The 25,587-nt window shown below is 38.6% G+C and overlaps 1 protein-coding gene and 1 pseudogene across 3 annotated transcripts in view; both read left to right on the top strand.

Moving 5' to 3' along the window:
• Window positions 1–15,156, top strand: LOC140512502 (activated RNA polymerase II transcriptional coactivator p15 pseudogene; annotated as a pseudogene).
• Window positions 1–25,587, top strand: part of GBE1 (1,4-alpha-glucan branching enzyme 1) — a 290,724-nt gene that overhangs the window by 911 nt on the left and 264,226 nt on the right. The gene's annotated exons all lie outside the window — the stretch shown is intronic.

Here is a 25,587-nt window from a genome sequence, read left to right as displayed (position 1 = left end):
CCCCGCGTCTGCGTCCCCGACGCCCCCTCTTTCCACTCGGGGGCTCACTCCCCCCCTTCCGGTTTCCTTCATTTTTCCCCGTCCCTAGTCTCTGGGTGGGCGAGATGACTGACTGATGGGAGGGCAGGAAGGGAGAGTATCTGGCCTTCCGCCGGTGGGCAGAAGGGGCTGGTGGGGCCGAGGGCACTTGGAGGATGCCCACCGGCGGGCTAGTGACTTGGTGCACGTAGGCGCGGCCAACGCCGGCGCTGCCGAGCTTTTAGTTTCGGGCCGAGCGAAGTTGATTGGTCCTCTGTGGTGGGCGGGGTCGGAGGGTGAGCGTGCGGCGCGTGCTGTGGGCGGGGCTGCCAGGGTGAGCGTGCAGCGCGTGCTGTGGGCGGGGTTAGAGGGTGAGCGTGCAGCGCGTGCTGTGGGCGGGGTTAGAGGGTGAGCGTGCGGCGCGTGCTGCAGACTCTGCCTGCTGCTGGTGAGTGGGCGGGCGCGTCATAGCTGAGGCTGGCTTTGGTCCCCCAAGTGCTCGTTTGCCCCCCGCCTGGAGCCACGTACTTTGTAAACTTTAGTTATGACTGACCTAGTTTGGTTCCCGCCTGGAGAGCAGAGGAAGTGAGTTTCTTCCAAGTGCAGTTTTCCTTCCCCTTCCTACTGCACTGGTCAGTACGTGCTGCTCGCTCACTCATCTCACCCTGTTTGCTGAACTGAACACTTAGAAAATCTTTTCTGTAGGGCAGGAGACAGCTCCGAATGTAAGAGCAGGAATGGCGTTCTTGTTAGTGTTTGTTTCTTGTTTTAATACTTAATAGTTATGCCCGTTCGCATTCAGACGTGACAGAGTTCCTACCAGCTCCGTGCCTCCAACAAGTGAAAAATCGCTGTACCATCATTGGGCAAATACCCCTGTTGCTCAACTGAAATGCTCTTGGCTGACCACCTTGGGCTTGTGAAGTTATCCCTTTAGGTCCAGTGCCATATAGGAAAGTTCATCTCTGTGAATCTAAAATTTAAGTGGTAATTGAACTGGTATTGGGCAGATTCGTGGGACTTCTATCTTAATGCTAATGGTGAAACTATTTGGGTTTGGTGTTTTCCGAATTTCCTGTGACGTCTGAATGTGTTGATAGATTGAGGGTGAGGATCTATAGGATTATAGATTCAAAGCTACAAGGGATCCTAGAAGTCAGTCATCTAGCCAACTACTGGAATGTGACTAGAGCTAGGTGTTCCGTTGGAATATTTCTAGTCTTGAGTATGTAGTGTGATTTATTGGACAGGGAACTGTACTTGGAGACCTCAGGAAGGACCTGGATTCACATTTTGCATCAGACACCAATTGTGTGACTCTTGTCTAGTCACTTGACCTTCATAGGCCTCATCTTCATTTATAAAATGAGTTGGACTTGATGGCATGTGAGGTCCCTTATAGCTTTGAATATATCATCTTATGATCCTTATCAGTCTATCAGTAAGCATTTATTATGTTCTTATTTTGTTCCAGACAGTTATAGGGATACAGAAAGAGGCATGAGACAGTCCCTGCCCTCCAAGAGTTTACAGTTTAATAGGCAAGACAGTATGCAAATAAATGTCTACCGAGTACACTATATAAAAAAATAGAAAATAATTAATAGAGTGAAGGCAAAGGTGGGATTTAGTTTGGATTCTTTTAAGTGGAGAGTAAAGGAGGTACAGTGTTCCAGGGACCAGGCCAGAGAGAATGCCTGAAGTAGAAAGATGGGAGTGTCACTGTAAGGAAGAGTATGTGTCAGGGAGTAAAGTGTATGAAGACTGGAGAGGTAAGGAGGTGAGGAGTGGAACTAGGTTATGAAGAACTTTGAATGCCATGTAGAGTGGTTTGTATTGGATCAAACAGAGGGAGCCACTGGAATTCATTGAGTGAGGTGGGGTGGGAGCAGATGGAGTGGGGTGAGATGATCAGATCTGTGCTTTAGGAAAATAACCTTAGTGGTTAAATGGAGATTAGGGAGATACTTGAAGCTGGCTGTTGCAATAATCAAGGCAGGAGGAGATGAGGGCCAGCACTAGAGCCTTGGCAGTGTGGGGAGAGAAGGGGATGTATATATAAGAGATGTTGCAAAGATGAAATTGACAGGCCTCGGCAACAGACTGCATATGGAGGGTGAGAGAGAGTGAGTAGTACAGGATGTCTCCTAAGTTGTGAGTCTGAGGAACTTGGAGGATGCTGTTGCCTTCTACAATAATAGGAAAGGTGAGGAAGGGGCAGTTTAGAAGGATGATAATGAATCCCTTTTGGACATACAGAGTTTAAGACACTTATTGGACATTTAATTTGAAATGCCTGAACCTCAGTTGGAGATATGAGATTGGAGATCATTAGAAAGTTTGGGGCAGGATAGAGAGATTTGAGAATCCTTAGCGTAAAGATGGTAATTACATCCATAGAAGCTGATGAGGTTACCAAGTGAAGTTGTTTTTGAGGAGAAGAGGACCCAAGACCAAACACTTCTGGGCACTTACAGTTAGAGGGCATGACCTGGAAGAGGATCCAGTAAAAGAGACAGAATGGGAGTGGTCAGGGGGAGAACCAGGAGAGAGTAATGCTCTGAAAACCTAGAGAGAAGACAGTATCAAAGATGAGAGAATGATCGTGTCAAAGGCTGTAGAGAAGTCAAAGAGAAGGAAGATAAAGGAAACATCATTGGATTTAGCAACTAAAAGACAAACTAAAAGTAATTTTGGAGAAGGCATTCAGTGGAATGATAAGTTTGGGAGCTGCATTATAAGGGAACTTCTTGAGATGAGAGAACAGCAGACATACCTACTGAGATGGACTTATTGAGGAATTTAGCTACAAAGGGCAAAAGAGAGACAGTACAGTAGTTACCAAATATGAAAGGATCAAGTGAGGGATTTTTCAGGATGGGGGAGACATGGGCATGTTTGCATGCAGTAGGAAATGAGCCATTAAGAGATGGAGAAAAGAGTGGAGGCAGTCTGTTGGAGGAAATAGAATGAAATGGGATCACTTGAACAGTAAAAGGGCCTAATCTTGGTAAGGAGTAAGGCCATCTCTTCAACTGGTGATTGGGGAAGGGAGGAGATAAGTGGCAGAAGTCACTTAAGTGATGGGAGACGAAGAAGAGGCGGTATTCTGTGAATGGCTTCAATTTTTTCAATAAAACAGTGAGGCAAGGTTCTTAGCTGGGGGTGGGGGATGAAGAGTCATGGGAAGTTTCAGCAGAGATGAAAAGGTTTTTGGAAGAGCTGCCATGGAGAGTGAGATAAAGGAGGTGTAGTAGCATTACCCAGCAGTATTAGAGGCTCAGTTGAGATTGCGTAACATTAATTTGTAGTGGATCCAATCAGAATGGTTGCTTGATTTTTATAACAAAGGAGTTTGAGGTCTTAAATGAATTAGCTATTGTGTAACTGGAGCTTGGGTGTCTGCTTGCATATGGGTGGGAGGGAAAGCAAAAACAAAAATTCCCACAAGCATTGGTAATTACCCCGAGTTCATTTATATATGTTTCTACTTATTTCTTATCTCTCTTCCTCAGAGCCATACTGAAAATCCTTAAAGTAGAGACTATTTTTGTCTTGGTCTGTATTTCCTACTGCCTAATAGGAGTCTCACACATAGAGAACTACTTTAAAAATTTGTTAAATCTCTTTGGTAGTGCCTCTAGTAGCTTTTCAAAATGTGGTGAAATTGGATTTCATATCTTTCATTCCTGCTATTCAGAAGAGCTCAACAAATTGTAGAACCTTTTAAGCTCTCCTGCTGTCATCATTTAGAGAGCCATCTACTTTAAAACTCTGGAAATCCTGGCAAGTAATTTCATCTTTATTTTTAGAACTCAGAATTTGGCAAATAGGAAGAAAATGGAATAAGTGCTCTCTTGGGTAGAAAAAGAATATTGTCATTTTAAAATGTCCCATTCGTTCTCTGTGTATAATATGGTAAATGTTATATTCAATTTAGTATAATATTTTGGAAATGGAAACTGCCAAATTCAGTCCTTCTGAGTCTGTAGGGGATCTGACTATTACACAATATGATTAGAAAGGAAAAAAAAAGAACAGACGCAGTCAAATTAGTGTTGTCTTGGAATTCTTCTTTTGGAACAGTTTGTTATGTTTGTTTTTATAGTCTCATTTGTTGCAAACCTTCTATTTTAGGTTGGATTTAGTTTTTGGAATAGCCAAGTCATTGAAAGTCAAATGTGCTGAATAAAATGTTACCTTAAATTTTTGTCCTGGCTCATTGGAGCTGCTTTTGGAAACTTAGGCTTCTATAGAAGAGGCTAGTTGTCTAGGAATATTAAAAGTAGTAGAACTTTGTTACTTGTTTTTTAACTTGTACATAGTAAGGTATGAGATCTTTAGGCATAATCAGGGACAATCAAAAATGGGTAGGTTGACAGCAGGATCAAAGACAACTGAGAATGGGCAATCAAAAATACAACCAGGGAGGTTGCTATCTCCTCAGGTATTACGTTCTTGATGCTATGAGATGAGGAAGTTGGAAGCTATGGTAAAAGGGTCACTAGTCCTTTGAGAGTCTGTTCCCTATGGACCCAGCTCAGCAGTACTATCATTATTTTTCCTATTTCATTAGGACTATGAATCATTCTTAAAGTAGCTCACCTCAGTGGAGTAAGGGGCAGGGTCTTGTTTAAGCATATCTGATTGGTTTTCCTATCGTAATGCTTTAGGCAAGAGCATGTCAGAAAATGGCAAGGAGTACATTGTGACTGGAAGTTGCTAGCATGAAAAAAATCTAACCAGGGAGGATTTCAGAAAGGGGATGGAGTTGAGAGAGGGAGGTGTATAGAAGAAGAGAAAGGGAGAAGGAAGTATGTCTACATTCATAAATCAAAGATTGAAGTTTGGAAGAGACCTTTGTGGTCATAGTAGATTCCTCCACCTGTCACCCTTCTGATTTTAGGGACATAAAGATTAAATGATTTTGAGTCACACAGGTGGTACAGCATTGCTAGGATATGATTCCAAATCCAGTGCTGGTTCCCCTGTACAATGAAGAAACAGTCTATTGAACATGAAACTTATGAACCTCAAAGAGTCTTGGAAGATAAGAGGATTTTTGGACTAACACATGTATATAGTGCTTAACACACATTTTTTCTCTCACAGCAGCATGAGTCTAAAAGGTAGATCATTCAAGCACTAGTGTTTCAGATTTAGAGATGAAGAAACTGAGATGAGGTACTTTGTGACTCACAAGTATATAACTAGTAGGTGCCAAAGCTGGCACTACAGACCTTCTGACTCTTAAGACTAGTGTTCTTTCCACCATTTGAAGCTTTACGAGAATATTATGTCTAACATTTAATTGTAGTACACAAAAATCATGATTTTAGTTGATTCAATTGGAAATTCTATAGAAATGGTTTTATAAAAAAAATTAAGATTGCCCATTTCTGAGCAAACTTGAGAGTCTAAAAATCTAAAAAAAGGCAAGGAGAAAAAAATAAATACTTCCTAGTTAGAAACTCATCCCTTTCTGGAGATTATTTAGGGGAAAGCTATAAGATTGTTGAAAGTCTTTAAGGTCTTGGGAATCAGCAGCTAAAGTAGGCAAGACACATTGGAAAGGGTGCTCTGAGATCAGTTTTCTGGGATAAATTCCCATCTCATTTTCTAAAACCTTTTTTTCAGATCCTCCACTTGGGATGAAATGTCCTCCCAAGATTTTAGATCAGGAAAAGGTCTTAGAGATCATCAAGTTCATCAGTTGAAAAAACTTAGGCTCAGAGAAATAAAATGAATTGCCTAGGGTCCATCAAAGGAAAATTCATTTTCCATAAAAGAGAGTTCTTTACGGAGCTCTGTCCATTTTTCCAGTGTTATTTTAAGTCTTACTTAGAGTTCTAGTGGGGGGACCAGACAGTTCCCAACAGTGTTGGATAAGTCATTTAGCTTCCTGAGCCTCAGTTTCCTCAACTGTAAAATGAGGAGGTTGGATAGATGACCTCTTAGATTCTTTCCAGCTCCAAATCTATGATACTAGGTTTGTGTGTAGAAGAGAAAACTTGGGGCATGGTGAAGAACACTATCTGCTCTTAAGGATTTGAAGGGCTGCCATGTAGGAGAGTGAGTACATTTGTCCTGCTTCTTCTTAAAGGACAGAACTGGGATGAGTGGAAGTTGGAAAGAGGCAAATTGAGACTTGATTCTGATTATTGATATTGTAAAGTAAAGTTTTAATTGAGTCTCCAGAGGTACAAAGAGTCTCAGACCTTCTTCGGCCTGTAATCACTTCATCTCCTTCCACGTCAAGTAGAGGAGCGTGTAGCTGTATACAGCACTTGCTTACAGTACAGGCTCATTTACAGAATATTATGAAGAAGAATTACAGATGATTCTGAAGTAGCCTCATAAATAGTGAGAAGCACTGGAGGAGAAAATGAGTGTTTGGAAAGCTTAGCATTTGACCAGACTCATCCAGGTCATCTCAGGAATATGTATAGATAAAGTTAATAATACACCAAATATATGTTTTATATATTTGGAATGTATTTGCTAGAATTTCTGTAGTAATTTATCCTCATCTTAGATGATAAGGTTGGCATAGGGCAGTGGAAAGGGGCCTATATTTGGAATCAAAGGGACCTGAATCCTGACTGGGTGCTTACTTTGGGCAAGTCGTTTAAGCTCCATGGTCATCAGTTCCTCAACTGTAAAGTGATAAGGTTAGGCAAGATCAGAGGTGAGGAACCTGGAATTTCAAGGCCATATGTGGCCCTCTACGTCTTCAAATGCAGCCCTTTGACTGAATCGAAGTGGATTGAGGACCCAGAGGACTACATGTGGCCTTGAGGCCGAAAGTTCCCTACCACTGGGCAGATGATTTCTGTGATGCCAGCCAGTTCTAAGTCTGTGATGCCTTTGGTTTTTTCATTTTTTCCCTTCCTTTTGGCCTCATTTGGGGTAGGAGGGAATGTTTTTCAACATCTTAACTCAGTGACCTGTGCAGTTCCTATGGGTTTAATCATCCTATCTATGCAAATAATTCCTAGTTCTAAATACCCAACTCTCATCTCATTGCTAATATCCCATCCCACCTCACAGGTGACCTGTTGAACATTTCAACTTGGCTATCCTGTAGCATCTCAAACTAAACAGTCCAAAACAGAAGGTAATAACTTTTTGCTAAAATCCACCAATGAAATTATCTTTTTCTATTTACTGTACCTCCATCCCTTCCATTCAAACTTATTTCCACATTTTTATCTCACTTCACAATTCAGTAATTTTCCAACTTTTGTAGATTTTTCCTTCTCAGTACTTCTTGTATCAGTCCCTGTTTTTTCTCCACTCACATAACCACCTTCCTAGCTAAGGCCTTCCTAAGATATACATATTGTTTGGATTCTCAAAATATCCTCATGATTGTTCTCTGCTTCAAGTCTACTTGAGACCTTTCCAATCTATCCTCCTTGCAGCTGCCCAAGTGATATTTCTTAAATACAGATCTGACCATGTCACTCTATACTGCAGTGGCTCTGTGTTATTTCTAGAATAAAATATAAACTTCTCTATTTGAAATTTAAAGTACTTCACTATAACCTGACTCCCACCTACATTTCCAGACTTATATATTTTTATTGACTTACCTTCATATACTCTTTTGACCCAGCTAAACTGGCCTCTTTGCTTTTTTTTCATTACATGCAGTTTCATCTCTCCTGCTTTTTTTTAAAAAAAATTGTTTTTATTGATCCTTACCTCTTGGTAGAGAGTTAATAATAGATTAGAAATGTAGAATGACACATATGTTTTCTTGCAACCAATGTGTGGATTTTGAGGGGTGGAGGGGGTCTTTTTTTTTTTTTTTTTTTTTTTTAAGATGTTATGATAATAGTCTAGGCAGACAGGCAACTTGAGGGGACTGGCTAGATCTGGCTTTGAAATTAAGACCTGATTTTGTCTGGTCTTTGAACATATATTGGCTCTATTACCCTGGGCACAACCCAGTATCCTAGGCAACTCTCCTTAGATATAGGCTTGACTTGAGGGACTGGTTATGTCTGCACACCCTCTGGGAACATTCCCTCTTACTGGAGGGAAAGGAGAAGTCCCTCAGGGAAATCTGTCTTATGCCCTATGCATATTCATGTATATGGTTATGAGATAGTTGTTGACTGAGTGTTCTCACCTGGGGCACCCTACACTATCAAGTCACTGGTATGTCCCCATTCTTTCTGCTCAAAACAAAACAAAACAAAACAAAAAACCAAGCAGGAGATAATGGGGGTGTAGTAAAGTGATGGCTGTAGGGATGGAAAAGAGGGGATGGATATGAGGGAAATTGTGGCAGTAGAATGAATAGGACTTATAAGTTGGCTAATCCTCAGTCTTTCCTCTACTTTTGTTCCTTGATTTTAAAAATCCTTTTTGAATTCTTCCATGGCCAATTCATATTTTTCTTGGAGGCCTTGGATGTAGGAGTTTTGACTTTGTTGTCTTCTGAATATGTTCTTCCTTGTCACCATTGTAACTTTCTGCAGTCAGAATTTTTTTTTTCCTGCTGTTTGCTCATTTTCCAGCCTATTTTTTCACTTTTGACTCTGTTAAAATGGAGCTCTGCTTCCAGGGTGGAGGACACATTGTCCCACGCTTTAGGGCTTTTGTGCAGCTGTTTTCAGGGATACTTCTAGGGACTGTAAGTTTTCAGTTCTTCCAAGGTGGTATGATTAAAGAAGTGTTGCTACTCTCCTGGCCTGTACTCTTTTCTGTCCTGAACTGTGATGAGGGTCCCTGCTGCACTCATCTGCAAGCTCTGGTGTGCTAATGCTCTTCTTTGGCCTGGACTGCCACTCACTCCTTCAACCTAGATCCAAGTATGGGCAAAGAAAGAGTCCAGCTCCCAGTGCCAGCAGAGAGACCCAATAATCTCCTTTTCAACAGTTGTTTGACTCCCTTACCATCTGCGGGCTGAGAGCTCTGGAAGGTAGCTACTGCCACTGTTGGCCCCTGCTCCTGGTCATTCAGTCCTTCTAAAGGCTAAAGGCTTGCTCCTGCTTTACTGGGACTCAGACTGCCCTGACTCGCCCTATGTTGGACTGTGCTCCACTCTTAACCCTGTGAGACAGAACTTTCCTGCCCTCTTTCTAAGTTGTCTTTGGCTGCTGAAGATTATTTCACCCTGTCCTTTTGTGGGTTCTGCCACTACAAAATTTGTTTTGAGGCATTATTTAAAGATATTCAAAAGAATTTTGGAGAGAGCTCACATGTCTATCTTTTCTCTTCCATCTTGGCTTTGCCCCCTCTTATTCTCTCTCTTCACCTCCAAGACTAACTTGAATTCCCATCTTCTGCAAGAGGCCTTTCCTGTTCTTAGACCTCTCCCAGCTCTGTGCTAGTACTATCCCTACATTACCGTTACCCTGATATGTGTGTTGTCACTCCAGTAGAACATGAGCTCATTGAGGGCAGGAACTGTATTTTTCCTTTTCTGCTTATCCAGAGAGGTTAATATAGTGCCTGGTACAGGGAAACCACTTAATAAATGCTTGTTGGCTAACTCTTTCCTTTCTCTTACTGACTTAATATCTTTGTTAGGAAAGTTTTAGTGCAGCACTAGCAAATAGCAATTCTTGGTGGTAGTTAGTTACTTTTGCTGCTGTTTCACTTTTCCTATTAAATGGTCATAATGTATCCCCTATCCTTTAGTTCTGTTTTTTTCTTCTCTGCATTATTTCATAAAAAAATTTTTCCAGATTCCCTTATGATCCAAAGGACTTTGGTCTTATTTACACATAGCTACTTCTTGCTTCGGTCATCTTTGGTTTCATTGGTGTAAGTATTCTGTTTACTGATGTAGTTCCTAATATCTCTACAGATTGACAGTGTTCTTCAAAAGCTATTGAGTTTGAAACATTTATTACCTTGCATTCAAGCTGGTATTGAATCTCAGTTGGGTCATTACTGGAAACTTGAAGACTTTTGAAGCCTTTCCATCTTGATAAGACCTGCCTGAACTTATGCTTGGTTGTCATAACCCTTCAACAACCTCGTGCCATGATGTTGCCATTATATCAAAGCCTTATTGGAATCTGTGTTTTTAAGCTGAGTGAAATACTTTTCCAAATCACATTGATAACAATGCTATTCCCAAATAATTTATATGGTTGTGACATGATTTGAATAGTATAAATTCCACAGGAATAGGGATACTGATTTCTAGAACTTCTTACAGAATTTTCAACATTGCTGCACAAATTTTTTCTGTTATGCCCTTTCTCATCTTCCCCCAGAGTTTCATTGACTTCTTTCCTCTTACTTATTTCTCCATAAAAATCTGTCTCTGAGTAGTTCTTAACACTCAAACCTACATTCTGATGCCCCAGTTTCAGAAATATTAGAATGTTCTGCATAATGTCATTTGATAAATGTTGATTACAGTTGTGATACAGCTTCTTTTTTTTACATGTATTATTGGATAAAAGTTACTTTGGCCATGTAGACAACAAGAAAAAAATGTCAATAGCACAGAAGTGATTTGTTGTAATACTACTAACTTTATATATATACATATGTATATATATATGTATATATATATACATACACACACACACACTTTATATCAAAGCTGAATAGTGCATTTTAGTTTCAGTGGCTGGCCAGGTTTGGGTCTCTGATAGAAGTCAAATGCCATTGAATCTAGTAGGAAGGGAAATATTCAGACACTGTGATATGCACATTTTCTGCTTCTGTAGCAGTAGACTTAATTGCCCTTTGCCACTGTGTTCTCCTTACTCTGGAGCAAATTCTAAATTCTTAACAGTTATGGCCAAGAAGCTATGACCTTGTTTCATCTTCAAAGTGCCTTAAAATCATTGACTTCAATATCTGGTTTTGTTCAGACTTTGGAGCATGCAACATCACCTACTGAGAAATTAGTTTTTGTGGAATACTTCCCAGAGATGTACAATTCATATGCTCACTATGGTTTTCCTTAGCTTTTGATGAAATTGCCAGACAAGGTGCTACAGGTATAGGATTATTAAGATATGTTATCTTTTTGTTATTTGGCAGCATGCTTTAATATCTCTAAATATGTTAGAAATAACCTCTTGTACCTAAATAGACACTGTAAGTCAGACAGACTCAGGATGAGTGAAGCAGTTGAAATTGTATTATGTTCCTGCAGGAAGTAAGTATGGGACTCAAGATGAGCACACACACACTACAGAAGTGAGAGTCTCATCTCATACAGCAGTCTAGGGGAGGAGGTGGGAGGATATCATCTGATGCAGTTTTCTGGTCTGCATGCTTGTTCAAGCCATCTTCAGCAGAGCATCTTCTTGTCTTTTTGCTGAAATGCTCTTTTTTGTGTCCTTTTGCCTACACAATTGATCTTGACACAATTTAAAATTATCATTCAATCATTATACCTAAGTATTCTTACATCCTTTTTGAGGCATGTAAGGACTTTATTTCATATAGCCATAAATCCCTTAGACGCACTTTATTATAGTAACCCTAATGTATTCCAACCTAGTCTATTGGGTCTATTCAACATTGTGTTTGTATACTTGTTTCACAAACTTCTCTTTATCTAATTGTTGCCGTAACATTTAGAAAGATTGTTTTGTTCCAGGGATTTAATCTTTCACATGAAACTAATATTGGATGACTACTCATTCAGATCAAAACAGCAAGATCACATGTACTTACATTGTGCTCATGTCTTTTACTGACCACTTGCTCTGATCATAGAAATTTGCTATAGAAGGAAAAAAGGCAGGGACATGTCACATACAAATAAAAGTCCTTGGCTCTGTTTGAATTCAGATAAGAGTCACAATTCTACAACCGTGCAGTATCAGATGCACCTCATAGCCAGAGTCAGGAATAGTCAGGTGGAAAACATTCCTTTTCAAAGGAGCACAGTGGGGAAACTGAGCCAGGAGGATCCCATCCTAGATTGAGCTAAGATTGTCCTCTCATCTTTTTCCCAGATGCAGATCTCCACCTGTTAACAGTACAGAATCACATTCCCTCTGAGTAATTTATTGCATTTCTCTCAGCTACTGATAATTCAGACACCTATAGCCAAATTCAGTCTCAAAACAAAATTAGTTATGGTCCCAAGAACCTTTTAACTTAAATATCAGGTTTCACTCATCACAGCTTAGAGCCAGTTACTGGTATTTTTACTCTCATTGAGTTGCAATAAGCAATAAAGATTTACCAGGACTCACATACATAAGGGATTCCATTTAACATCTTTCCGTCTCAAATTTAAACTTGTCCTGGTGTAAAAGCCAATCCTTAGACATCCTTTTAATTTGTTGTGCATAAATTTGCAACTTCTCAGCAAGCAACCAGGTTCATTGTTTAGAAACTCCATAATTCAAACAAATTCTTTTCCCAGGGCTGATAACGTTGCCCATACAGATAGTTTCTAGGGGCCTTGGCAAGTTCATAAAATAGACAATTGACATGGATCCCAGGGAGTGGCTGACACTGGTGCCCCTGCTGCCAACACCCATACATACAGGAGGACTATTCTGAATGGGCAGAACCAATCTGGATAAGGTTTTCACCCAATCACCTCCTTTCCATACACAGTATGGCGGGACAACTCTTTCCTTTCGTCATTTCTGGCTCTCTGTCACTCCCGAGCTAACAGCAGAGTGTATGGCCACAGGAACAGAGCGATGCCCAAATCAAAGGAACTTGTTTCTTCAAGCTCATCTGGGAGTGATTCTGACAGTGAAATTGACAAAAAAGGCAAAGAGGAAAAAGCAAGCTCTTCCAGAAAAACCTATAAAGAAGCAAAAGACAGGAGAAAGTTCTGAAGCACCAGCTTCTTCCAAGCAAAGCAGCAGCTGAAATGATCATATGTTCCATATTGAACAATGAGATAAGTCAGTGTTCGGGATTTTAAAGGAAAAGTCCAAATTGGTATTGGAGAATACTGGATGGACCAGGAAGATGAAATGAAGCGTGGTAGAAAAGGTATTTCTTTAAATCTAGAACAATGGAGCTAGCTCAAGGACAGATTTCTGACATTGATGCTGCAGTAAGAAAACTGTAAAATCAGAGCCATATGAAACAGTACGTTTTAGTTGTTTTAATCAGTCTTTTTACATTGGCTTTTGTTTTCTGAACTCTTTGTTTTCCAGGCTATTGTATATTTGGATTGCAAAACAATTTGTAAGATGAATCTTTTTTTTTAATGTGCATTAAAAGTATATTCTGAATGAAGCTGTTTGTCTATACTTTATTAAAAAGGAATTCTTTGCATCTACCACCTGATGTAAAAAAACAATCAACGAACAATTTTAGGTTTTAGCATTAAGACAGTAAACAGCAATGTAATCAAATTGCTCTTAACTAGCTGTCTTACCCTAAGTATAGACACTGACTGGCAGGCTTCTCTACCTGTGATGCCTCCTCCTACTTCCTTTTCCCAAGGCTGTTGCTGTGTTCTGATATACCTTTTTGACTAAGGAGGAGGGAGTGGGGGAAGGGAATGATGCGATTGCTTCCACCATCTTGGGTCATAAAATTTTCCTTGTCTTCTTTATCTTGTGTCTCTTATCCTGTCATCCATAGTCCTCATCCTGTCCCTAGTCTCTAACCCTCAATAAAACCTTTAGAAACTACTTCACTATTCTGAAACTTTTATATAAGTGTAACTCCCCAAATATTGGGGTAACACCTAGCCTTCCTGCCAGGAGACCCTCACTGCTTTCTTAATACCCTTTTGTTTATTTTCTTGCACGTAAGATACTTCACAGATTTGTTTAGCAACTGTACGTATACTTATGTATCCATACTTTCTTAAAGCCAAGTCACACATTGTTTGCACTCCCTAATGGCTTTCTTGCTGTAAAATTGACAAAATTTCTCTCATGATTTGCTTATAACCATTTCTCTCCCATCAGGCAGTAATCAAAGGGCTTGCTCAGTTTCAGTCTCTCTAAACTTAATTAAATCTTTTCAGCTTCCATGAACACAGGGATCACTTTTGCCTTAAGTAGCTGGAATTAACACATACGTCTTCATAGATTCCGTGGACAGGGCAGCCACCTTAGCCTTCTCATCTGCTGATCTGTTCCTCATCACCTCAAATCCTTCTCCTTTTTGGTGTCCATTCACATGTACAATGGCAATTTCATTTGGTAACGTTAAATTGGCCAGTACCTGCTTCATCAGTTCATCATATATTAGTTCCTTCTCTTTGCTGTTTGTCATTCTCCTTTCATACCAAATTTTTCCAAATGTATAAACTACCCCATAAGTGTATTTGGAGTCTGTCTGTCTTTCTCCATATATGTATATATACATATACACATACATGTACATACATGTGTATATGTATGTATATATGTATGTATATGTATATACATACATATATATTACTCTCTTTTCCTTCTAATAACTTTAGAACTTGATTAGGGAAATATAATTCACAATTTTGAGCTGACCAATTGTTAGGTAATCTGTTAGATTCCTCTAAAGTATTACTTTCACCATCAATGACAACATAGCCATTATGTCTTTTTTCCCCCTGGAAGATCCATCAGTGAAAAGGTGACACCCTCATGGAGGAGAATATCTCAAATCTGGACGTACAATTGTTTGGTACTGTATAAATATCAGTTTTGTCCCAAATTTTCACATTCAGTCTCTCCTTTTTGAAGGAAAGGCGCAGTATTGATATAAGATTGAGTCACTAATACCAAATCATCTTTTTCCATTAATATGGCCTTATACTTTAATATTCAAGAGTCAGTCAGGCCCCTTCCAACCCTTTGGGTTAAAATCATTCTAACTTAATGTGGGATACTTACCATTTGAGCCTCTCCAAATGTCAACTTCCTACTTTCTTCCACCAAAATGGCAGTAGCTGCCACTGCCTGTACACATTCTGGCCAGCCCCATGATATTGGGTCTAATAATTTGGAGAGGAGCACCACTCATTACTGACTTACCTCCCGCCTCTCACATTTCCAAATATGACCAGAATGAGCTTAATTACCTTTTGGTTGTATTCCATTACACAAAAACTTTTCCCTTTTAAGTGAGGCAGAAAATGGTTAAGTGCTAATTAACTTGCCTCTCTTTGATCTGAGGGAAAAAGATTCCCGCTTTCTTTCTTACCTCTCTCCACCCTCAAAACTTGGTGAGAGTTGAGTTGTATGTGTGTGTGTATATATATATATATATATATATATATATATATATATATATATATATATATATATATATATATATATATATATATATACACACACACATATATACATATACACACGTGTGTGTGTGTATATGGAGAGAGAGAGAGAAAGAGAGAGGCAGAGACAGAGAGAGAGAGGCAGAGACAGATAATTTTTTTTCCAATAACTTTCCAAAAGTTTCCAGACCTTTTAATCTCAAAACCTCTATTAACACTGTCTATGCAAATAGATTATTCCTTGCTTTCTACTCATACTCTTCTCTTTCCTACATGCTTAAACTTTCTTACCTCTCCTTCAATCTACTCATCCTTCTGGTAGACTTTGATTAAAGCCCCTTTAAAACTGCACATACCTTATTTCTTTCTCATTTTGACCTGCCACTTCTCTTACCCTCTTCAACTTGCCTTTATTCACCATATAACCTAAACAGTAAAGTATTTTTCTCTTTTCTTTTTCTCTTTCCTGTCTATCCACTCCTCTGATGCTGCTGCAATCAGGGAGGGAGGAAGAGGAGGAGAGAAAGAGATAGAATTTCAAGCAACGTCCAACTGCAGCCCTTGTTGTTTTGCTGGCTGACTGCATTTACACCTCAAATATGAAAAACTTCACAGACAGAGACATCTGACAAGACGCAGTGCACACGAACCTAATTTTCTTCTTATTCTTACCCCAGGTAGCCTTCGCATATCTTAGCATCCTTCCTAATGAGCTATTTGGGGTAATCTGCAGAGAGCTCGAATATCCTCTCTTCAGAGGACTCAAATCTTCTCTCTGTGGAGAACTCAAACCTCCTTTCTCAGGTGTCTTTTCCTTTGCTTCCCATCCCGCTGGACTATTGCTTCTGGGGACTCCAGCCGCACCTTGTCCGGTACAGGATTGCTGACAAGGTAATACTTAGATCCTGATTATTCTTACCTTGCTGTGGGCACAGACTTGCATATTGGCCATTTCACTTTTTCATTTGATTGCTGCTTCTCTCACCCTTTTGAAATGTTGAACTCTTAATCTTCTGCAGTTGGAGAGTAGAGGCCACTGCCTGTTTAATGAGGCAGCAAAACTTGGCAGGGGCACCCTTTTTGTTCTCTGATGGTGGTGGATCCCCAATCTGATAATGTCATCCTGGATGAGCCCCAAGTTGTTAGAAATAACCTGTTGTGCCCAAATAGACACAGTAAGTCAGACAGACTCAGGATGAGTGAAGCAGTTAAAATTTTATTACGTTCCTGTAGGAATTGGGTATGAGACTCAAGATGAGCACACACATACACTACAGAAGTGAGAGCAAGCTCTGTAATCCCTATATCCAGCCACAAGTCCCTCCTATCTGACTCTCATTGCTAGGAGTCAACATGGTTCACAGACTTCCTGGAATGTCTACTACATGTTCCACTTGATATGTACCCCTACTTGTCCCATGTGTGCGTATTCAAAAATGGCGCCTAATAATTTCTTCTCTGGATTGTGAAAGTTACTATGCATCAGCCTTATTAAGCATGCCCAGTAGAATTTATTTTTTTACCTTTATCCCACTTTTACTCTTTGGAAATGCCCAGCTGCTTCTTAGATATCCCCTCCCCTAAGATACTTCCTCTTTGTCACATAGTCTCCTAATAGGGAAACATAACTATTTCTCACTTCTCACAAATGCAAATGCGTATTTAAAGAAAACACTCCCAAACATCTTATAAAGATGAAAGTTTTGGGGGGGCAATTTGGGTTCTACTTCCAGGCAGTTTGATCTTCAAGTATTCTCATATTTTTTTTTCTCTAAAATGTAACATAGTTTTCTCCTAGTAATGTCTCTTTATCACTGTACACACACTACTGATTTGGGATTCTTTTTTGGTGCTTGATCCCTAGCAGAAGCATTGCAATTGCCTTGGTTAACAGAAGCCTAGCTCACCCTCTTTAAAATGAAAATTTTCATGAAAATATATCACCATGTCTTTAGATAAAATTTGCTTTGATTATTGTGCTAGGAAATAAGTTGATATTGAGGTGATTTCACCTCAACTTACTACACTTGATACATTCATAAGCCCAAAATTATTGCTATGTTGGAGACAAATGGAGTGTTGGAGCTAAACATTTCACTCAGTGATTATTTTCAGAAAATTTCTTGATGCTGTATCTTGAAAACTGTTACCTGACAAATATTAGGACTCCAGACTTAATAATTGTCCTTATTTCTTGTTAAAGAAACATTTTTACTTTAGATTTTTAAAAATTCTTTCCCTGCCCTCCTAGGGCCTCTAGCTTCTCTCTCCCCACCCTCTGTGAAACTGAGTGAGGTGAAGGTGATGTAAATAATAGCTTAATAGAAAAAAGAAGAATGTGTTTAAACCTTAACACTAGGGGAGGAAGTGATAAACCAGTTGTTAGTAGGATAGGTCTTGGAATATAATGAGCATGAAACTGCCAGTATTGAGATAAGTAAATGCTAGCCTGCAGTAAGTCAAAATCAGCCTTCTCTTGATCTTCTCTCTCTGTCTTTTCTCTTCTTTCATCTGATTGCTAAGTGTTCATATTCTTGGACATCAAACAGCTGCCAGGATTTTTTTTCCTACCCAACCTGCTGATGGTTGTATATGAATTTTTTCTCATACAAAGTTTGTTAATAGGCAGGAGCAACTTTGAAAATAGGGCAATATGGATGAAAAATAAAAGCAGTTTATTACTACAGAAATAGGAAATAAAACGGTGAAAACCAAAGAATTCTTGCATTGAGGGCTTAATATTACCATGAGCTATGGAAAGAAAAGTGATAGGCATGGTGATGATATATGAAAATCTACTGATACGTAGGAGCATGAGCACCCTAAATTTTAGATCACCAGGGTCAAACTCTCAGCCTAACTCCTGAGTGCTGTGGTAGCCATATTAAAATGTAATTAGGAAATGTTTAATAAAAGGAATAAAAGTGCAGTGACATAAATAATATTAATTGGGGGGGAGGTTAACCTTGTGGGAAAATTTATTTTATTCAGAAAAAGAAAAATAGTCTGTGTTGTAGTTTTCCATGGGATCTCCGTAGTAAGTGATTAGAGTGACAGCTAGTCTTGAAGAAGAGGAAGGGGTCACTTTTTATGTAGTGTCTAATATGTGTTGGACACTGTGCTAAAGACTTTACAGAAATCTCACTTCATCTTTCCGACAGCTCTGCCAGATACGTGCGGTTATTTTTCCCCATTTTACAGATGAGGAGATGATGTGAATTGCATTTAAATGACTTGTTCAGGATGACACAGCTAGCAAATGCCTGAAGTAACATTTAAACTCAAATCTTGCTGAATCCAGGCTTAGTGCTCTATCCACCTTACAAGCTAGGTCCATTCTAGAAATCTCATAGGTTCCATGTAGCCCTCTCCTCTACAAAAACATTGTGATATACATTCATTTGTATCTTTGTTCAGATTCATATATAAGATAAACAAAATCAATTTGACATGAAAGATGTATATTAAGGATTTAAACTTCAAACAAAAATGAAGTTTAGCTTTTAGAGCACTTACCTATGCTAAAATAACTAAAACTTCTAAAGGCTGTTCAGCCTCTGATCCGGAATTCCTAGGACCTAATAAGATTCTGAAGGATGTGTCTTGCACGGTCAGTCAAACTGAGTAATGTCTGTTATAGTTAAATAGGCTTAGTGAGAGTGATATTCTGCCATGATATAGAAGCAAAAATACTCATTGGATTTGTTACAGAGAGCCTGGATTCAAATTAGGTAAACCATTGAAACTCCTTTGGGTGTCAGTTTGCTCATCTATAAAACAGGGGGACTATAAAACACGGTTAAATCAAATTTAACCTCTGTAGTCCTTTGTAGCTCCACATCTATGATTTCAGATTTAACCTACGATTTGTGATTCCTTTTGTAGCAAAAGTGAAACCACAAATTAGTTAGGGTTCCAGAATGTTTATTAGTAAAAAAATTTCTGTCTACTGAAAATCAACTAGTATTATCAAGACAATATTTTCTTCAGCATTAAGGAAATCCTATGTGGGGTATGATAAAAATCAGTGAAGATAAAAATGTGTAAAACTATGTGACTAAATCCCATGTGAATAAAACAGTGAAAGTAAAAATATAATTTATGGTTTTCTAATTCAGTATGCAGGGATCCATTTCTATTTGATTTGGAAACCCTGACCTGGAACATAACTACTTTCTGGATGAGGAGATCTTAGTCCCCTCTATTATTTTTTGGACTACAGAAAGTTAAATTTCCCTCCTGCCCACTTTCTTAATCTGGCTGAAAGTAATAAGCTAGATGATGCAGCAGATAAGAGTGCTACATTTGGAGTCAGGAAGACCTGAGTTTGAGTCCTCCTCCTCAGATACTTACTATGTAACCCTGGACAAGTCATTTTCCCTTTGTTAGTCTGTTACTGCTTCTGTTTCTTCAGAAACTTGTGAGCATCAGAGGAAATAACAAAGTGTTTTCCAAACCTTAAAAGTGCTGTGTAAATGCCAGTTGTTATTAAGGTCCTCATATATACTGTCATCCTATACCATTCTAGTATACTTTCTTCTGCCTGCCTGATTGATCCACACTGACTTCTGGCCTGATTGTGAACATAGAGTCCTGCAGTAAAATTAAACCCTGGTACAAATAAAGGCCACTGGTGCTCTCACACTTGTATAACTCATACAGCTTGCTGGATCAGTTTTTTCTAGAGTTTAGAGGCAGTGTAGCATATGTTGTAGGGAAACTGTAGTTTCCTATTTTATTCCTGAGATTTGAGCTGCTTATTTTTTGTTAAATTGTTTTTTCTGACTACAATCTTCTGTCCTTTCACCTTTATCATGCTCTTACTGAACTTGCCCTTGATTTAATCTTCACCTCCTGTCTTTTCTCCCAATTTATCCCTCCTGGTTTTTGTGGCTTTTCTGTTCAGTCTAATTCTGCTTAGCCGTACGTATTGAAAATAACATGTTAAATGGAACAAAATCTTATATACCTAAAGGACTGATATCTAAAATAGAATTCATTGTGGTTGTTGAGTAGTATTTACAATAAGTATAGGAATGATTATGATTTTTGGTTGACTTGATTTTGCACAGCCTTTAACAACGATCTAGCAGGATTCTTTGTTGACAGGGACTCTTATTTAATTTGTTGCATTTTGTACTTTTCTGTTACCCTCTTTCTTTCTTACTTTCTTAGTACTAAGGTTAACCATCAGTTAATAGTTGGTGATTGATCAAAGATACTGCCTTAGGGTTTGTGATTAACTGATTTGGAAAATCCATACAGCTGTTGTGTGTTTGATACCTACTTAACTATTTTTCAGGAGAACTCAGAAAATTACGCTTTTACATGGTTTTGAATACAACTTCCCAGTGGTATCTTTAAGTTCAGGCTTAGAGAAGCTACTTACATAGTTTGTTTCAGGGAAAATATTAACTGAGTGTGTTGGGGGTGTAAGCTCAGTTTTCACGTGGACAGTCTCGGGCAGGTAAAAGTGAGGACTTCTAAACCTCAGAGTTCTCATGAGGCCCCCCAGGGAACAGCTGGGGATTGAGGCGTGAAACACGGGCTATCTCCTGCATTTCCACCTCTTCTCAGTGGAAAACTTGCTGGGGAGAGCATCCCACCCTTGAGATTGGTCCATGGTCTGAGCACACCTGTTGTTAATTAGCTAGGGGCTAAGAACATGCACGGTATTCACGTGCAAACTATGTGGCTGGGAGAGCTTAAGTAGGGACAGGAAAGCCTGAAGGCCCTCTTCTGGCTGCGGGGTCCCCTTTGGGGGTCCCTTCCCGCTCTTCGTGCTGAGGGGCCCTTGGAGGGAAGAGGGTCCCTCCCCTCTTCCGCTCCCATCCTCTTGCTGTATGATCCTTGCCCCTTGGGAGGAGGAGGATTCCTCTCTCCTGAGGAAGAACTCACCTTGCATATGGATACATAACTAAGACCCTGAATAAAGCCTAACCCTTGTTTGACTCTGGAAAGTCTCTTCTCTCAATATGTTTATCCGTATGGCCACCAAAGACCTGCTAAAGGTAAGAAGACTCGGGTAGCTCATTGGCCTCTAGGCCAAACATGAGTGGATTCAGAAATCCTAAGTATAAATCACGACTAGTTGTTTTAGTTGTCTCATCTTTTAAATATATAATTATTTCTAGCCTAGGTGTAATATACTCATGAATTTACCTTTTATCTAGTGTCCTCTTATAGTATAAGGTAGCTTAAATAGCAGTGATAACAATAGCTTACATTTATGTAGCATTTTAAAATTTGTGATCTGCTTTACTTAAAATTGTAGAATCTAGAGTTGAGAAAGACCTAATAGGTCATCCAGTCCTCCAAATGAGGAACCTGTTGCGTGACTTTCTCTAAAGACACACTTGATAGTAGTAAGTGACAGAACCCAGATGCCTTGGCATTGGAACCTCAGGTCCCATGACTCAAAGTTCAGGGTTTAATGCTGTTTCTCATTATTTCATCCAGTGCTCACAACAGTCTTAAGAATTAGGTGCTGGTATTATCCCATTTTTACACATGTAGAAACTGAGCCCCCCAAATCTTAAGTGAGTTATCTAGGGTCATACAGCTAGCAAATGCCTGAGGCAGGATTTAAATCTATCTTTCTCACTGTAAGGATAGCACTGTAGAGCCTCCTTAAATAATTTTTTTTCTAGGAATTTTCTTCGTAGAATTATTCAAATAAAGCCTATTTTCAAAATACTGTGTATGATCACTTCTGTTTAGCACCTTTGTAGTTAGCTATTTTCCCAGGATTTCATACGGAGTAGTGTGTGTGTGTGTGTGTGTGTGTGTGTGTGTGTGTGTGTGTGTGTGTGTGTGTGTGTATAACTGCTGTTTTTGCTTGAATAGCAATTATAAATATTCTTGAGTATACATATTAGAACATATATAAAAATAGTTATTCTGACTTAATAAATACAATTTAGAATTTGGTTTTGTTTGAGGGGTCATGACTAGTGATGAAATCTCCACTTTCCTAAATATGATCTTTTTGAATTTTTTTTCTTTTTAAATATATTTTATTACTATGTTGTTTACATCATGGCCATTTCAGCTATCTTCTCTTTCTCCCCACTACCTCCAAAATTGAACTGTCTCTTGTGACAAAAGAAAAACAATTAAGTGAAACATCTGATATGTATTTATCTTATTCAATAGTGTATATACTACATTTTGTGAAAGGAGGTGGGTTTCATTACCTGTCTCTGAAACCTTCACTTTTTAAATATAAGATTTTATTGATATCTTTTGTGTTTTACATTATCATACATAATCATTTACATTATCATTAGCTTGTTTCCTCTCCCAGAGAGCCAGCCAATATAACAAATAGTATTTCTTTAAGAGGAAAAAAAAATCAGCATAACAGATTGATACATTGAAAAAGTATGAAACACGTACACTGTGTGTAAACGCTTAGACTTCCTACCTTCCTAAAGGGTTGGAGATGTCTTCTCATCTCTTCATTTGAGTCACTTACTCTTTATCATTTTGCTGCATTCGCTTTTGATTGTGTGTATATATGTGTGCGTGATTCTTTGATTTATATTATTGTAGTTATTGTATATATTATTTTCTTGACCTAGCTTAGTTCACTATGATTAGTTCATGTAGATCTTTCCACACTTCTCTGTATTCATCACATCATTTCTTTGAAGTACAATAATATTCTATTACATTCATGTATAGTTCAGTTTTAGACATTCCCCAATTGATGAGTATCTACTTTGATTCCAGTTCTTTGCTATGACAAAAAATACTGCTATGAATATTTTGGTATATATCAGGATTTTCTTATCCAGGAATTCCTTAGGATATAAGCCCAATAGTGGAGTCATTAGCTTAAAGAGTGTAATTATTTTAGTCCCTTTATTTACATGATTCTAAACTGCTTTCCAAAATGGTTGTACCACTCCATAATTCCACCAGCAATGTATTACTTTATTCTACAACCCCAACACTGATTAATGCCATTTTTTGATCATTTTTGTCATTTTGCAGGGTTTATGATGAAATCTTAGGATTGATTTGATTTTCGTTTGTTTTATCATTAGTAATTTAGAGCATTCTTTCATGAGGTTGTGAATACTTTGTAATTCTTTTGAGGACTTTTGATGAATTATTTATTTATATTTACATATTATTATATTATAATAATTTTTATTTTTTATCACATAAATAAAGTATCCTCTTGGTAATTTGGTATAGCAAGAAAAGTGTAAATAAATTTTGGTAATGCTATTATTATATTTACATGGTCTAGTCAAGAACACTGAATATTCCTTTAGCTAGTTAAGTTGTTCTTTATGTAAGAGCTCTTTGTGTTTTGATCCCCACATATTTTATTTATATTGTTATTTGGAATGGAATTTTTCTTGCTATTATTGCTTCTTGGACTTTATTATTACACAGAAATAATGTTGATTAGGGGCATTTTATTTTGTAACCTGCAACTTTGCTGAAGCTCTCGTCTCTGTATCTTTGCTGATTTCCTAGGATTTTCCAAGTATACTGCAAATGGGGATAGCTTTATGGAACAGTTTTATCTTCTCTTTACCTATCTTTAAGCCTTAATTAGTTTCTTTTTCTTGTGTTATTGTTTTTTACTTCTAACATTTCCACAACTTTATCAAATAATAGTGGGGAGAGTGGGCATGCTTGCTTCACTGCTGTAGTTATTGGAAAAAATGTATGTACATATATATATATATATACATACGTACATATATATATCCCTATTTTTTATGATGCTGGTATTAAATATATACTTTTTAATGATATTTTCTTAAAAAGGTACTTCTGTCTTTACTTTGCCTCCTCCCATTTCACTGAGGCTGGAAGTGTAGCAGCCACTTACAGGCCCTGATACCAATGCTTTTGGTAAAGAAAATTTAACTGTTTTTCCCAACCTTGGTTCATTTTCCTCTCTTTAGGAAATCTCATGGACTCCTCTTCCAGGGGACTTTACTATATAGGTAACTGAGTGTGGATACCTGATTGACTGTAGCCCTGCTTTAGCTTCGAACTTCCGAACTTCTGTGATCTACCATCCTCAACCTTCTCAAATAGCAGGAATTGATTACAGGAGCATGCCGTTATTATTTATTGCCATCTCACTCAGTCCTTTATTTCTCTTTGTTTTCTTTCTGGTTTTCACGGGGTCTATTTCTTGGGGAAGGTTTGCATTTTCCTTCATCTAAACAATTTACTCTTCCAGCTCTTTTCTCCAGAGCTTTTGTTTCATTTTTAAACTTGTTTCACTTTTTCTCCTTAGATATTCATGTAATCCTTTTTTGGATTAAAACCTATTTGTTCCTTTAAATCTAGGATTGCAGTTGTTATGGAGTTTCTCTTTGCTTTGAGGGGATTTCTAGGTTTGAAATAGTTTTGTTTTTTAAATTGTTCTTGGTCTTTGGTTTACTTTTCTTTGTCTTTAGTTCCTGAACTGTGGCTTTGTGCCAGGGTTAGTCTCCACCTCCCAAATGCACTTTTGTGTAGAGGTGGCTAGTGCTGCTTGACATTGCCCTGAGGTCCCTAGCTTACTGTGCTTACCTTCACCATTTGGCGTTAGGTCTAAAATAGGTGTGGGGAACCTGCAGCCTCAAGGTCACTCTAGGTCCTCAAGTGCGGCCCTTTGAATCCAAACTTCCACAGAACAAACCCCCTTGATAAAAGGATTTGTTCTGTAAAATTTGGACTCAGTCAAAAGGCTGCACCCAGAGTTTAATCTTCAGTGCCCTCTATCTCCAGAGCCTTCTGTGGCTTTGATTCACAGGAGAGTGTGCTAGGGATCTCATATTGTAGTCCCTGGGCCTTGGGTATCCCAGTCTGAGTACTGCCTCTTTGTCTGGGTTGCTGCTTTACTGTAGGTATTTCATCCTATGGCTTTTTGACTATACTGGGGTTTTCTGACAACCTTTTGGAGGAATCCTTGTGTTTCTATATATGTTTCTGGCTTATCTATGATGCTTTGAGCCTGTGCTGGTGATATGTGTTGTAGTTGCAACAGGAAGGCTACAGGCTTGATTGCCTGTATGCTGGTGTTGGCAGTCCCCCTTACTTGTTGTCCATAACTGGTTTTATGTATGATTCTGGGGTAGAAGTTATTGAATTTTTTTTGTATGATCTAATGAAATTTGGTATGTGGGAGCTAGGTTGGGGCCTTGAAGCTCCCCTTAAGGAAGCCAGCGAAATCTTTTCTGATTCTATTTTATGTATCTCTCCTACTCAGAAGGACTAGTTCATTGATGCTGATTACAAAATTACCAGGAAAGACATTTGCTAACGTGTATTGATATAAAATGAACACACCTTGAATAACAATGTCAATTGGAATACATATCAACTTAGAATGTTTCTGTGAAGCATTTGATTCTTTTTTTCTCTTGTGGATAAAACTC

Source organism: Notamacropus eugenii, chromosome 6, assembly GCF_028372415.1.
Source record: "Notamacropus eugenii isolate mMacEug1 chromosome 6, mMacEug1.pri_v2, whole genome shotgun sequence".
Lineage (NCBI taxonomy): Eukaryota > Metazoa > Chordata > Mammalia > Diprotodontia > Macropodidae > Notamacropus > Notamacropus eugenii.
Note: the sequence above shows the minus strand (reverse complement) of the source record. Positions and strands in the feature narration are given on the sequence as shown.